The sequence below is a fragment of the Thamnophis elegans genome, chromosome 1, assembly GCF_009769535.1.
Source record: "Thamnophis elegans isolate rThaEle1 chromosome 1, rThaEle1.pri, whole genome shotgun sequence".
Taxonomy (NCBI): domain Eukaryota; kingdom Metazoa; phylum Chordata; class Lepidosauria; order Squamata; family Colubridae; genus Thamnophis; species Thamnophis elegans.
Window position 1 is genome coordinate 99,125,817 of NC_045541.1, and position 14,204 is coordinate 99,140,020.

Below are 14,204 nucleotides of genomic sequence, written 5' to 3' on the forward strand. Positions count from 1 at the left end.
ATTCTGACATCTCACTAAGGGCCAGGGTTCTGCTGTCCTTATGCCTAATCTGGAGAAATACATTTATTTTTGTTTTCCTTTATGTTCACTGATAACATGGACTTCCTTTTAGTCTATTTTGGAATGAATGTGTCTTTATTGTTTAAATTGATCATTGAAGAAGCCTGCGCTCAGGCTCCCTGTTTTTGAGTTTTGAAATCCCATTTAAAATATTACATTCTTTAATGCAGGACTCCCCAACTCCAGGACTGGGCCCATGTAAGTGACAGGCATGTGAACGATCACATGCAAAGCTACATTTGTGCGAGTGATGGGCACATGTGCCCTCCACTTGGGCAAATGGAGCTGTGTGTGCTTGTGTGCGTATCTACCATTTGCATGGAACCATCCACCCCCCCTCATTCCCCCAGCCAGGCCGCCAAGCCAGAAAGGTTGGAGACTACTGCTTTAATGAGCATAAAGAAAACACAAATTACTTTCATGCCCATTCTCGGTCATGAAAGAAACTTTTGCTAAGTCTTCTTTCATCCTCTTTAGCCTACCTAGCACGGTTGTTCTACAAAAGTAAGGGAAATGGAATTGTGAAGCATTTTCCAGCTTAAATGACTCTTCCTCTTACTCCTTCAATGACTCACTTACCAACCATCTTTATGGACAACCATAACAAAGTTTATTAAAATGACTCAGAACATTTTTTAAAAAAAAATCATTGTAAATAAGGAGAACAAAGCAACGTGTCATATTTGAGTTTTTGAAAAGAAGAATGTGCACCCTATCTTTGGAATAAAAGCAATGTTAACATTCTTCCTTATTTTTAATTACTGTGTTATCATATTGCTGTGCACTGAAATAGATATGCATTGCTAGGAATATGGGGAAAAAAGAGCTTATCCATGCCTCTATTTATGCCATAAACATATTTCTTATTTTAGAAAATCAAACCATCTAATTCCAAAATAAATCCAGTGCTTCCCACGGAAGTGTCCTAGCATTTTATTGGAATAGCTGAGCCTTGAATCTTGTCCTGTAAGTGGACAAAGTGGAACTTGATTGCAAAGGGCAAGCAACAGAAAGAGCTTCATCTGTGTAATGTACACCATACCCGATGGACAGTTTAATAGCTAAATCACGGGCAGTTGGCTTATTTGGCTTTTAGAGTTCCCGAAAAGGCTTCTTGGATGCTCTATTCTTTGGAATTCTGAGCTCCCAAAGTGATGGATTTAACGGTCTTCTGGTCCCTGTTACACAAAGCCACCCCCTCCCCAGGTAGGGCACGAAAGCTTAACTGGTAATTTCAACCAACCATGGAGACCACCTCAGCTGGAATTGAAAGATAAGATGCACGTATCCTGGAATTCCTACCAGGAGTGAATCTTTTCCATGAGATTAAGAAAAGCAGGCCTAGGATCTGTAGAATAAAGCATCAACATATTCATGTCGTTATATGGAGTATAATGTTCTACATGTTATACTATTCAACTTGTATAAAATGGGACATGTGCAGGCATTGCAGCTTGCTCTGAAATTATAGAAAACATAAAGGATGGGAGGAAGACAAAGCACAATTGCAGCTTTGGGCAAGTATAGTTTGTGTAATTTTTCAGAATATTAGGGATTTTGCAAAGTCCCCCTCCCCCCCCCCCGGTTGAAAGACACATCCTTTCCCAACTATTTCAAATGCACAGAACAAGATATCCCAAAGGTGCTTTTTTTCAAGAGGGCAACTGGACTGTCTGTTTTTTGGGGGGAGTGGAGCGTTGGATCTAGAGAAATTTAGATAAGAATGTTTCTGTGAATATGGAATTGAAGTTCCTTGCTGAATGTAATCAACCAGAAATGTTGAAATGTTTAGTGAATGGTGTAACATTGAACAATTAATACCTTTTTGTTTTAACGTATTTATGCATAAATATACAAGGAATACTTGTGGCAATATTAGTTATGTGGTTGGTGATGTGAATATGTTGATATTTTTGTATGTACAATAGATGATGCCAAGTTGTTGGTTGAAAACCAGATGGTTGTGGTGTGTGTGTGTGTGTGTGGGTGTGTGTGTGTGTGTGTGTGTATACAAGGTATGATAAAGAAGAGTATAAATCTGGAAAATAAATATAAGTTGCCGGAGTTTATTATTGCGAGGGGAAATAATGATTGCAGGATACAAACAGGAGGGGAAAAAACTAAACCACATAGTAGAATATGTGTACCTTAGCAGAAGGTTTGCAGTAGATGGAAAAACGGAGACTACATTATACTATTAGAAAAGCAGTAGGTGATATGTAAACTATTGTGAAGAACAAAAGTTTATCAAAAGAAAATAATGGCAGCATATGAAGCATACTTTTTCCCAGTATTTTACAGTATATGAAAGTGAGCTGTGCATATCTCAGGAGGCATATTACAGTAGCGGAAAGTAGTGAAAATTGATTACTTTAGAACTGTGTTTGATAAAACAGGAATAGTGTCAAGAATGAATGAATGTGAATGAACGTGGACTAAATGCAAAAGTGTATGACCAGTGCAAAAGAAGTATTTCAGATGGCTGGTATTAACAAAGTAAATGAAGATCAAATCATAAACAAATATATGACAGAAGACTTGAGAAAGGAAAGGAAAGGAAAGCCATGACTAGAAGTTTATGAAATCCTCAAGAATGAAGTAGAAATTTAGAGGACAAATTTCAATATATAAGGTGGTTCAAAGTTCAAAAGATTGTAAAGTGTGTTATGGTAATTTATATTTAATTATACTGTATTTTCTTGTTCTCTTTTGTCTTTACTATATTAAGCTTACTATTTCTTATGCTTTTCTATATCCGGCATAATGTTTCTTACCCAGGGGTGGTAGTCACTTATCTTCCCTACCGGTTCACAAATATGAGCATGCTCACTTCGCTCACACGTGCTACCTCCGTCGATGTGCACAGCCTTCCGTGCATGCACTTTTGGCGAAAAAGGGCCTAAATGGTATGCCGTAAAGTCAGGGCGGTGGGCAGTGGTTCACGTGATTTCCGCTACTGGTTCAGGCGAACCGGTCTGAACCAGTAGAATATCACTTCTGTTCTTACCCCAAACATGAATAGCATTATGGATATGAATGTATAAACTGGAGGGGGAAAGGGACTGACAAGCATAAAAGAACACATGCAGTAGAGGAAAAGTCCACTATTTAGAGGTTTAATTATAACATCTAGTAAGTTTCTGGTTGAAGACTTCTTAGTGTTATTCCCCAATGTCTGTAAACTTTATATCAGTGTTAGATACTGTATAAAGTCCTAAGCTGCATTAACAGAGGGGTAGAATCAAGATCACATAAAGTGTTAGTGCCACTTATAATGCCTTGATAAGACCACGCTTAGAATAGTTCTTCCAGTTTTGGTTGCCATAATGTAAAAAAGATGTTGAGACTCTTGAAAGTGTGCAGAGAAGAGCAATAAGAATGATCAGGGACTGGAGGCTAAACATGAAAAATGGTTGCAGGAACTGGGTATGTCTAGTTTAATTTTTTTTTTAAAAAGGACTACAATTGATATGATAGCAGTCATCCAATGCTTAAGGGACTGCCACAAGGAAGAGAGAATCAATCCATTCTCCAAAGCACCTGAAAGCAGGAAAAGAAATGATGAATGAAAACTTATGAAGAAGAGATCCAACCTAGAAATAAGGAAATATTTTCTGACAGTGAGAGCAGGATAATCAGTGGAACAGCTTTCCTTCCAAAGTTCTTGTGTGCTCCATCAGTGGAGGTTTTAAGAAGAGATTTACAGCCATTTGTCTGAAATGGTATAAGGTCTCCTTGAACAATGGATTGGATTAGAAGACTTCCAAGGTTCCTCCCAACCTATTGTGTTCTGTTCTGTTTCTTTTTTCTACTCTACTCTACTTTACTCTATTCTACTCTACCCTACCCTACTCTACTTCTAATCCAGAGGTTCTGTGGGCTTGTAGTGCCTTCCTACCTCACTTGAAACAAACAACTGCTTCTGAATTTATTAAAGGTGGTTCTTTTTTATGCATTAAAACATTGCCCTACTGATTAGTCCAAGGGTTGTTTTAATCAGCATTTTATTTCTGGTACTGGCCACCTAAATAACTCTAATTTGCCAGCAAGCAAGAGATGATGAACTACTGTTGCTGTCCTTCATATAGGCCTAATGAGTTATATCCCTGGATAGACCTTTTGAATATATGCAATCTATTTAAAACCATCCAACTGAGCAATCATCACACCATCTTGTGGGTAAATAATTCCATATGTTTATATACGCTGTGCAATGCAATGCTTTCTTTTGTCTGTTCTAAATTTTATTCCAGTTAACTTCATTAGATGACCCTTTGTTGGACATTTTGAAAGATGGAGAAAAGCCTATGTTTCTATGCCATGCATGATTTTATACACCAAAATCAATTCACCCTTCTTCTTAGCAGGAGTCCAAATGTTATTAGCCATTTCTTATTAGCAACAGTGTCCAAGATCCCTGATAATTTATTTAAGTTATCCTTCTCTGCATTTTTTTTCCAGCTCTGTTAAATCCTTTTTCCTATGTGAGGAACAAAACTGTATAGACACTCCCACATCTGGACCTATTTGTATAATGGCATTGCAACACTGGCAATTTATTTTCAATACCTTTTTGTCATGATCCCACAAATGGAATCTGCCTTTTGCAGAGTGACTGTATATTGAATTGACGCCTTCACTGAGTTTTCAGGATCTTTTCTTGGTAGGAAAAGTAGAGTTAGAGAAGGTTGTTGTGTCAGGTTCCAAATAGCATCTGAAAGTAAATCAGAATCTGAGTCAAAGGCTTCCTCAAAGTTCCAATTTATTAAGAGAGCCGTGTTGGCACATCTGGGGAAACCTGAATCTGAAAGCTTCCCGGTTTTCCCCACCCAGTTGAAAGTTCAAGATCTTACCCCACACAAACAAGTCCCTCACATGGTCCAATCTTCCACTGCCATGCTGGCAGTTCCAATCATCCAGTTCCAGCCAGATGCAAAGGTGCAAAGACAAAAGATGACCTTGGCTTCCTAGAAAGAATTTTGTTATGGCTACATATAATCTAACTCCCTCCCATTTTCCCACAATAGAAATGCATAGTAGAATAATAGAAAGTGTGTCACTTTCCAAAGATCCAAAAGAAAAGATGGCTGCAGGCCTGACACGCTCCACTGAGCATCCTTTTATACTTACTTAAATGAACAACAGTGTCATTGAAATTCAGTGTAATGAGATCCTTCTGGAGGATTAATTCTAATAGATTATCAAAATTTTGATGCATTTTCCAACTAAATTCCCAATAAAATAAAGATCGTGAAGGTTCCAGCAATAATGCATTTTTTGTGAACAAATCACCCATTGAATATTCAATATCAAGTTTGATTTAGTAAGGGCAAAGGAAGGGCATGTGTAAATAAAGATTAAGCATCAGAGATTGCTGTCACAGAGCCCCTCTTTCTTACAGTCAAAAGAAATGAAAATAATTCCTGGCAATTTGCTTCATAAAGCAGTACCGACACGTGATGATTGGCTGTTATCTGTGCTATCTTGTACCTCCGTCACCACCCACTGCATTCGTTTTTCCAAGGATCTACAATGAACTTATAAATGCACAATGTCAGCTCACCTGAAATATAAAAGGGAGAAGATATGATGGAAGGATCCAAATGATCCTGATCCTCTTGTTACTTCCTCTATAACCCCCATACCGTTTACCTTAAACTGTCTACTGTGGACTTTACACGTTTCTTAAGAGGTCCTAAGGGGGCGTGGATAAGTGCCCAGCATGCCTACTGTCCCTGTCCTACTGTCCCCATTTATATGTCCTCATTTAATGTGTTTGTGGCTGTTTGCTTACTTATATTCATTTATTTATGCCATTTTTCATGTGTCCGTGTCTATGTCTCTACTCATACTTGTTCCCTTGTGCTTGTTTGACAAATATAATAAATAAATAAATGCTCAGGCCAAAGGAACAAAAGGAAGACGACAAAAAAGACCAAGCAGTGATCCCCTGCTGAGATGTGGGACCTTGGTAAGGGATCAATAATATATCTCTATACTATCAGAAACAATATTTTTTTATTTACCATGTTTGATTTATGAAATGCCTGCAAGAAAACAGCCAACTCAAAGACCACCAAAGACCTCACAGCTCAACCTCCTAGCTACGCATATTTCCTTTTTTTTTTGAGTTTTACATATTAGTGAAGAACAGTGGTTGAAATTTCTGAATGACTATATTTCCAGACTGCATTTCCAATCACGGGCTTCGTGTTTCAGTGGCGAGAAAGCATGGAAGAATGCAAGAATATTTTAAAGCCCAACTCTCCCTCCACCCCAAAAGCAGACAAAAGCTACTATTCTTTTGTTAAGATCAAACAGGTAGCTTTAGCAGTAAGCCTGTATTTGGTCCTTATTTAACTCTAACTATGAAAAGACATTTCCACCCCCCCTCCCTCTCCGTTTCATCCTCTGTGTGGTTTATAAAGAGTTTTTGAACTGACATTACACAATTTTTTTCTTCATCATTGCCTATTAGTTTCCCTCAATTCCTGAAGTATATTTTACTGACCTGCCTCTCTAAAAAGTCATAACATTAATAAAGATGATTAAAATTGTTTTGGCTGTGCAAGCAATTTGATTACTAAGTTTTTGTTCTGCTTTAAAAAAAAAAAAAGAAGCACCCACATCTCTAAAGCAGATTTCATTTGGTATGCTGAGAGCATTTCTATAGCTTCTGTCAAAGAGCGCCTAGAAAAACCTTCCTTCCTTCCTTCCTTTCTTGTCTCTTAGCTGCACTGCCGAGATATTTGATGGTTACAGTTGTTTTACTGAATGAAATTCAAGCCAGAGGAACATGTAAAGAAATGAATTTATAGCTATTCAAGCCTCTCTTTCTGTCATAAGATCCTTAAAGTCAACACAGAACCAAGGAGAATAGCCTGTGGGCTCTTGGAACAAACCACAGCACTAGTTCAAGAATGATACAATTATTCCAAACTCTCATATGGTCTGTTAAAAAAATCACATCATTTCCTATTTAAGAAAGGGGGGAGGAAGGCAGAGAGAGGCTTGGGAAGGTATTAGACGGGAGGCTGGGGTGGGTGGGTGGGGGAAATCATTCACCGCACAGACAGAGGCCTCACACAGATCTTGTATGTGAGTTCAAAGCCTCTGATTGGCGAGCCTCAGGAAACATTTAGCCAATGAGGACCCTGGGATACCTGTCCATTCAAGAAAGCCAGCATGGCACTGTTTTGTTTAAAGAAGAGGAAATGGAGGGAGGGAGGGAGGTGGGGGCTGTCTGTTATCACTTTTCATCAAGGTTTCCATTGTAGCTAAGCAAAACTCTGAACTTTACATTCTGACTTCATTTACTCAAGACATCAAAAAGCTCCATTCCTTGAAAGATTTTGGAATAGTGCTCAAGCAGCATTTAATTCTAGGAGGCCACTTGTTTGTATATTGGAAATCAAATTCTGTCTTTACCAGTATGCTCTTGCCATGAAGTCATTTTTTTGTGCTGATTGAAATCATCTGTTTTCAGTTCGCTGACAAATTAATTGAACTTTCCTCTGACTCAGGGGCCTTCTGACTCTTGAAGCAGATTTTGTCTACATGCCGTCTCCCAGACGAACACAATTTAATCTCCTAGGCTTTAAATGAACTTTATGTTTCCAGAAAGCTAGTGAAAGAAGCATTTGTTCTGGTGATAGCGTTTTCCTGCTTTTACAAACAGGGAACAAGAATAGAGGTATATAGAATATTTATTTTCCCCCAGCTAATAACTAGCTCCTTAAAGTGTTAACTCGGATCTTGTGATGAACAGTGACAGCAGCATTTTGAAATGTTGGTATGAAAGAATGGAAAAAATAGTTGCTGCAGATGACTCTGGGGAAGGGCATAACTCAGTGCTAGAGCACATGTTCGCCATGTAGAAGATCTTTGTTCAATTCCTGGCATCTTTGGGCAAAACTCATGAAAAATCTCTCTCCGAAACCCTAGAGAGCAGCTGCTGCTAAATTAAGTCAAGTTAGGGGATGATAGGATTTGATTTTCAATAATTCCTGAAAGGACAATTCTTGTGCAAACCCGATATGAACGATAATGAACTAGATAAACCAATTGTCTTAATTGGCATGGAATTAGTTGTTAATGGAGCTCCCATCCCCAACCTAATTTCAACATTTAAATTTAAGCACAAATCTTTTGAATAGTCTTTGCCTCTCCTTGGTTATACGTGTGGCTAGGGAGGACGTAACAACACCACAACAAGAAGCGGTGAATATTAGAATAGAATAGAGCTGGAAGGGACCTTGGAGATCCTCTAGACCAGCCCCCTGCTCAAGCAGGAGAACCTATACCATTTCAGATAAGTGACTGTCTAGAACAGAGGTGGGTTTCACTTACCTTCTCTACCAGTTCACAAATATGAGCACGTTCGCACGCATGCTAGCTTCACTCGTACATTTCGTCTGTGCACATGCACAGTGCTCATGCATTACGTTGGGGCGGGTGGGTGGAGCTTCCCGCAGCCGCCGCTACTGGTTCCCCAAACGAGAGAGAACCAGCAGAATACCACCTCTGGTCTAGACTCTTCTTAAAAACCTCCAGTGATGGAGTGCCCACAATTTCTGAAAGCAAGCTGTCCCACTGGTTATTGTGCTCACTGTTACGAAGGTTTCTCCTTAATTCCAGGTTGCTTTCCTCTTTGATTTGTTTCCAACCATTGTTTCTGTCCTACCCTCTGGTGCTTTGGAGAATAATTTGACCCCCCTCTTCTTTGTGGCAACTGCTCAAATACCGGAAATAGAGTAAGGAATGACAATATCAGCCATGAACAAGGTGCTAGGATACCCCCTTCTCAACCATTCCCTATGTGATTGTCTTAAACAATTAGCAGTATTCAGCCTAATGTTTCTAAGAATTTAGTGGTTGGTATCAGTTACAGAAAATTTTTGAACTCAGATCTTGGTGTAGGACTTGCACTGGCCATTATGAACAACCAGTGGTAAATGGGGATAGATATCCCTCATGTTATCCTTCTTAGGCTTGGCAGTGGCATTGATCCCATTAAACATATGATGTCCTTTAGAACTTGTTCTGAAAGCTGAGGATCCAAACTGCCTTCTTGAGTATGTGGTTCTAATTAATATTTTGGGGGATGAGAGATTGAGCTCTTGTACAAAGCAGTGTGTGGTGTTTCCGAGTCCCGCCCTCTCCCTGGTAAGATTAACATGGAGTCTCTAAGGAAAGTCATCCATAGGTTTGGGATCAGATTCTTTCAATATGCTTTACATATTTATTTCAGGTGGAGGATGATATGCAGTAGAAGCTTTGATTTCATTCTGAGGCTGTGAGGACCTGGCTGGGGCAAAACAGACTCAGCTTGGTATAATTCTAATTCCCAAGATGAGAATGGAGGGATCCTTGGTGATCTTTGAGCTTGGTTATTTTCTTGCAGATGTTTCATTAACCAAATTAGGTAAAATCATTGGTGCTAGTCTTTCAAGAGGAGAGCTCTGAACTTTTAGGAGTGGGGGAAACTACACATCCATCAATACAAGAATATCACTATATCTATTGTTCCCTTTATTTGATGAAATAAAATGGTTTGTGCTATTCCTCATTTGTTTTTACTTTTTGTTGCTACCTGTGGTTATGTACATTAGTACAATGTTCAGTTGAAGGGAGCATTATTACGTTAAAAATAGAACTAGGGTTGTCTTTAGGAGGAAATGAGTCATAACACTGGTCCATTTAGGTTAGCATTTACTCTGAAATGCAATGTATTTGTCCAGGATTTCAGAGTTCCTTTCCCAACACCCTGTTTTGCCTGAAAATAAGCCCTCACCAGATAATAAGCCTAATCGGGCTTTTGAGCGCATGTGATAAAATAAGCCCTCCCCCAAAATACTACAACACAGCAGCTGCCATTAGGTGACCATGCTCCCTGCCTCCTGCACCTCAAAATAATAAGACCTCCCCGAAAATAAGGCCAAGTACTTATTTTGGGGGGAGGAGGGTCAAAAGAAAATAAGATCCTGTCTTATTTTTCAGGGAAACACGATACAAAGAGCTATACTAAGGCTTCTCTGGAACGATCTCCCTGTTGAGATCCGGACCCTTACTACCCTTCCGGCCTTCCGCAAAGCAACTAAGACCTGGCTGTTCCGGCAGGCCTGGGGCTGTTGAATTATCCAGCCCGTTCCGATGTTACGACTGTTGTTGAATTTTTAAATTGTTGTTTTTATTTTTGTACCCCCTCCCTTCTTATTGTTAGCCACCCTGAGTCTTCCGGAATAGGGCGGCATACAAGCCAAATAAATCAAATCAAATCAAATAAATTCTATCCTTATTAGTGGTTTATAACTTTTTATAGAGTTATTACATCATTGCTGTGCCAAAAGAGCAGTAATGATGACAAGTTTTATATTGCCTAAGTGATAGTTGGGTGACATTAGAGGACCTTGATCCACAAAACAATATTATTGTATTATAATCTGTCTGTCCTGTCTTTCTTTTTTTTTCTTTTCTTTTCTTTCTTTCTTTCTCTTTATTTATTTATTCTCTTTCTATTTCTTTCTTTCTTTCCTCTTTTCTCTCAATTAATATAAAATACATTCTTGTCTTTTCATATTTTTTTAATGAATGGATGGCAAATTAAGGAGAAAAAATTGAAAAACTGGTTGTTCACGACTAGTGTCTGAAAGAAAACGAATTCAATGTCACTGAACACTAATTGTTCTCTCTCTGAACAACCATGATGCATAAATATAACTGTGAAAGTAAAGTTAACATATGCTCAGTTTCAATACAGACATGTGTTGTATTTTACTCGGGGAGGGTTTGCCTTTAAAGGGAACCTAAAAATGCTTTAAATAAATACATGTTCCCACCAAAGTTAAGCCACTTCTAAACTGAATTGCATTTAGTGGGAGAAACTTTTTAAATGCATGCTTAAGTCACCCATTAAAACTGCTGAGGCTTAAAAGAACTTAACAGCATCTAATGCATTTACTCAGAAACCCATTGTATGAAATGGACCATATTTCCATTTGTTTGTACAGTATATAGTATTACAGCCTCAGTGATAGATTGAATTAGCCCTTTTTGTTAACGAGCAACACCAGTGAAATGGTTTTTTTTGAAACAGAAGTTACTTTTAGCTTTAAACCACAGTAGTTTTGTTAATGTTCTGTTAGTTAAGTAGCAACAATATTTTTTTTTTTAAAAAACTAAGTGACAAAGTTTAAAAAAAAGAATTTGGTGATCTTTTCCCATATTAGTCAATTGCTTTTCAGTTGCTGGCAGAATTGGAGCTCCATTCAAGAGCAGCAGAGATAAATAATTCAACTGATGCCAGAGCACTTGTGATGATGGGAGCAAGTATTCTTGTGATACTTCTGGATGTACTGGAAAGAGCAAGAACAGGATATCTCATAAAACAGTCTTCCTTTACATAACTTCCACCCAAGTTTTGCAGAAATGATCAGCCTGGCTCACAATGAATTTTCTGACTGCTTATTTGGGAGTTCGCTTATCAAAAGCACAAGTTTGCATTCATAGGAGTTACGTGGAACTGTGGAAGAAGCACATTGCCTATCTTGAAGAGCTAAGTCTATTGAATTCATACAGAATAATTCTTTATAAAAAAAAACTAGAAAGAGCTCTATTGATCATCTAGTCCAGGTTCAGATTTTATACAATGGATGTGTGTGTGTGTGTGTGTGTGTGTGTGTGTGTGTGTGTACGTACCATATATGTGGCTATATCATGATTGGTAGATTGGTGCTGATTGGTGCTGGCTGTGTGTCCATTGTTGTTTTGTGTTGTAATGGCCTAGGTGCTGGGTGGAGCTCATTTGTTGACTAGGGCTGGTTTCCAGATGTCTGGTAGGCGGGAGGTATTGTCGCGTTTATTCATGTTATGGGGGTGCTTCTCTATTCGATAGCTTCCATAATTATTCTCTTGTTGAAGTGTTCAGTTTTGGAGATTAACCTGGTTCGTTCAAAACTAATTTCAAGTCCTGTAGCTTTAAGGTGCTGGAAAACGGAGGAAGTTTTTCTTTTTTCTTACTGCATTCTTGTGTTCTGCGATGCGTGCATTTATTCTCCTGTTCGTTTGTCCTATGCATGTTGCAGGGCAGATTTTGCATGGTATTTCGTAGACTTCTTGGTTTCTAGCTGGATTTTTGAAACCAAGAAAACCAAGGAGTCAACAAACGAGTCCCACCCACCACCCAGGCCGTTACAACACAAAATAACAGCAGACACGCAGCCAGCACCAATCAGTACCAATCTACCAATCATGATACAACTACACAGCCTATCAATCCACTTACTGAAACAAAGCCAGCACAGCACTTTATAGAAAGACAGCAGCTCTCACCACGCTTTACTCACATAAACACGAAGCCGAAAACACCAGCCTGAATATGGCTGTATTGGATGTTTGTTGACTAGGGCTGGTTTCCAGATGTCTGGTAGGCGGGAGATGATACCTCCCGCCTACCAGACATCTTGAAACCAGCCCTAGTCAACAAACGGCCCCACCCACCACCCAGGCCATTACAACACAAAACAACAATAGACACACAGCCAGCACCAATCAGCACCAATCTACCAATCATGATACAACCACACAACCAATCATTCCACTTACTGAAAACAAGCTACACTCTACACACCCCCACCAAATTTATAGAAGGACGGTAGCTCCTATCACACTTTAAGCCCAAAACCCAGCCTGAAGATGGTGAGTGAGACCTCACTGAAACGTTGCCAAGACAATCTCAATCTTACACGAGAAAAGACCGAATACAACAAGACCAACATACCTACACCCGTGAAAATCTATGAAAACATACACGCACACACATACATACACACATTATTGTCAGTATTTGAGATGGTATCCCACTCCCTATCAGTGGGAAACTGTTATTGGGACCATGTTCTCCTTGTGGTTTCTCAGATGTTTTGCTTGTGATATGATCTTGGATTTTGTAAAAATCTTCTCCATAGCTCTTTAGAGCACAGAGACAACTAATTCTGTAATAATACTTTGAAACTTTATGTGCACTAATAGATAGTTCTCCCAAGTACATTTTGCAATCAATCAAGATCTGGTGGACTTGCAATCAGAACCTGCAAGGACTTGAATCTTTTATTCCTTCTTTCTAGATAAGTGCTTTTATCTGATAATGAATTGTCCCAGCACTTATTGGTGTAATTAATTATTAATTCTATTATTAATTCTATCAATGACTGCTGCAGATTGAACATCCTAACATATCTTGAAAATATAAGATTGCTCACATTGTAGTCCCTGGAAAGATACTACCATGTTTCCTTGAAAATTAGTCAGGGTCTTATTTTCTTTTGATCCCCCAAATAAGTGCTCAGCCTCACCTCCTCCCTTGTGTTGTTTGCATGGCAAGAACCAGAGGAAATATCAGGGGCCAGTTGTGCATGCAATTAAATATTTCAGGGAGGGATTATTTTAGAGGGAGGGCTTATTTTAGCACATGCACTCAAAGCCCAATTGGGCTTATTATTCAGGGATACCTTATTTTGGGGAAAACAGGGCAATTGATTTTATTAAAAATTGCTTCATGTTCTATAGCAGTGTTTCTCAAAACTTAGCAAATATAAGATGTATGGTCTTCAACTCCAGAATTCCCCAGGCAGTCAATTCTGGGAGCTAAAATCCTTCTTAATGTTGCCAAGCTTGAGAAAGACTTCTCTAGAATAAAAGAAACAACACAAAGAAAATAAGTTTTCTCTTGTACTATAAGCCCTTTCAGCTTTCTTTTGTTACTGTTGACAAATATGAGAACAGTTGTCAAACAAATGTACAGCTCCCTGGTTTGCAAAAAGATTATCTGTGCTTGGAATTTTCCCTGGGCTACAGGGAATAGGAGACTATCAAAACAGCAGTTTATTATTTTGCAGGAATTAAGGAACTACCCAGCAAGAACAGTGTGCTAAGTGCCAATCACAGAAAGCATTCCAAGAGGAACAGCCTGGCTGTTCACCTCAATCTGAGCAGCTGGGTCTCCTGGCCTCAACCAGGGCTTGCTTTCAGCACTCTCATGCTCAGCGTTCGCTTCTTGGGAAACATCCACTTGGCTATTCCAATATGGAGGATGCTCTGAGAATGTCACCAGATCTCCATACTAGATGTGGTATTCAGCAGTCTGA

At 39.0% G+C, this 14,204-nt stretch overlaps 1 long non-coding RNA gene across 3 annotated transcripts in view; it reads right to left on the reverse strand.

Moving 5' to 3' along the window:
* LOC116513951 overlaps window positions 1-14,204 on the reverse strand; it is a 49,359-nt gene that overhangs the window by 10,677 nt on the left and 24,478 nt on the right. Inside the window, exons 3-4 of one of the 3 annotated variants that reach the window (XR_004256065.1) lie at window positions 4,630-4,774; window positions 103-1,408 (exon numbers count right to left, since the gene is read on the reverse strand). This is a non-coding gene — a long non-coding RNA (uncharacterized LOC116513951). Of the gene's footprint in view, window positions 1-102; window positions 1,409-3,877; window positions 4,775-14,204 lie in introns of those variants that run through there. The other 2 variants (XR_004256064.1, XR_004256063.1) reach the window with 2 other exon arrangements.